The sequence below is a fragment of the Moschus berezovskii genome, chromosome 17 (genome assembly GCF_049115385.1).
Source record: "Moschus berezovskii isolate FMDL1 chromosome 17, NW_MosBer_1.0, whole genome shotgun sequence".
NCBI lineage: Eukaryota > Metazoa > Chordata > Mammalia > Artiodactyla > Moschidae > Moschus > Moschus berezovskii.
In genome coordinates, this window is record NC_142476.1 from 24,600,777 (window position 1) to 24,603,239 (window position 2,463).

A 2,463-nucleotide genomic window follows, 5' to 3' on the forward strand; every position below is an offset into this window, starting at 1 on the left:
CAAATCACTATTCCCAGCATTCTTGCTTATGATCACAATCATCTCTCTGTATTTACTCTTCAACTACCAAAATTTTGAGTTTTTTATTTTTTTCTCGATCTTCAGTGCATTGATACAATTCACCAGAACATTCTCTTTCTTTCTCTATCGCATTGTTTTCCTCCTTTCTCTCTCTTCATCTTTTTATTCAGTTTAGATTCATGGTTCATTATTTAAATAATATCCTTTAAACACTATTGGCAATATCTTAAATTTCTTAGCCTTTGCGTTCAGCTTATCTGTTGAACAAGACCCTCAAATCTGCCATTTACTTTTTCTATTCTTAAATCTGAGAAATCAGACTACTTGGAGAGGGAAATCATAGAAGTTCATTTATTTATTATTATTAACCTCAAATGGGGTTTACCAGTATCAGGTAATCCTACTAGGTTTGTTTGATTGAGTTGATCTCCCATTCTTTGCAACAAGCCTATGAAATCTTATTCATGCTCATCTTTCTTCACTCACAGTAGATGACCTTGCCAACTTCATAAAGATCTGAAGGCATCAGATGAAATTAAGTTTCCACTACTGAATCTACAAGCCCATATACACCTTCACCAATTTCCTTCTCTCTCTGACCTATTATATTAGAATAGATGTTCCTTCTCCCAAGACCAATAGCTGCCTGTGCTTTAGAGAATACCCCCTCCCTCCTTTTCAGGAATCTTACCTTCATGGTTTCTTCTGTATAGTTATCCCTCTTGCTTCTGCATATTCAATCACTCTCTTTCATCAGCATCTTTCCCCTTAACATATATATGCTCTACCAACTACTATGTTTAGTAAGTTACTGATACTTTCCTGAACCTCAATTTCTGAATTGTTTAAAAAAAGGAGGATAGGAACGTCCCTTGTAGTCCAGTAGTTAAGAATTCACCTTGCAATTCAAGGGAAGTGAGTTTGATCCCTGGTTTGGGAAGTAAGATTCCACATGTCATGAAGTTCCTAAGCCTGCGTGCCTCTACTACTGAAATCCATGTGTGCTGCAACTGCTATAGCCCTGAACTACAAGTGGAGAGTCCCTGAGCCACTGTGAAAAATTCCATGGACCACAGCTAAGACCCAAGGCAGCCAAATAAATATTTTTAAAGTATGATAAAAGTGAAATAATAAAGGAATGAAAACGGTAAAAATGAAAACACTCTGTAAACTGTGGTTGGTGGTTTAGTCGCTAAGTCATGTCCGACTTTTTGCAACCCTATGGATTATAGCCCATCAGGCTCTCCTGTCCATGGGATTTCCCAGGCAAGAGTACTGGAATGGGTTGCCGTTTCCTCCTCTGTTGTAAACTGTAAAGCAATATATAATGAGAGAGTTTAATGTTGTTAGAATTTGTTTCAATCTAAAGATCAAAGCAATTAAGTGACTTCCTGTGGTTTCATTGTTTCCTAACTGAAAGATCTAGGGATACAACTCTACTCTCTATTATCATTAGGAATTATTTCATTTATAATTAAAATATAGAAATTATCAGTAGTACTAACTTGAAAGCATAGAAATCTTTCTTAGAAATATTTTTAAATGACATAATTTTTGTGTAGATGTACATACTGCAGTCAGCATCTTAGCTTATTGGCATTCAGAATTTTAATCATGGGCAGGCATCTGGCGTATCTACAACTAAATTGGATTTGACTAAAATAGAATCTGAGCTGATTAAAGTACCTTCATCCCCATCATCAAGTTTCTCTTTACAGTTCTGTAAACATCAGATCTCCGTAACAAACTAAACAAATTAAGTGAAAAAAATCTTTTTCAAAAAACAATATGTATGTATTTATATTCATATATATATATAAAACACACAAGTATAACTGAATCACTTTGCTGTACATCTAAAACTAAAACGACATTGGAAATCAACTATTGTCGTTGTTGTTCAGTTACTAAGTCGCTAAGGGTTCTAGTGGCCAAAAACTGAACATGTATCTTTAACTTTGAAACTGAGAAGGAAATGGAGGCTGTAGAATCTTCAGAAACTCGGGTGGCTAGAGGAAATTGTCATTAAATGGCAACCCTTGTTCTGAAAGGCAGCACTTTCACTTGCAATAATGTGAAATGTAGAACTAATAAACTTGTAAAAATTGCTAAGGAGAAGAAGTAACCTAATAAACTTGTAGATCTTGCTGAGGAGATTTCCAGGCAGAATACTGAAGATGCCAACTGATTTCTTGTAACTGGCCATGATCAAATATGAGAAGAGAGAGATGAACTAAATAAGAAACTGCTCAGTTTCAGAGAAAAATTTATAAAAAACAGAAAAGCCTCAGAACACCTTGTCCAGATACCAAGGGTTTCTCAAGAAGGAAATGCCCTGTGGGCAAAGATCAAAGCTAGGGAACTGCTAGTGAAACATGACATCAAGGTAAGTTAGGATCAAGGGTGCAGCTATAATAATCTTTAAGACTTCGGAAATCTTTA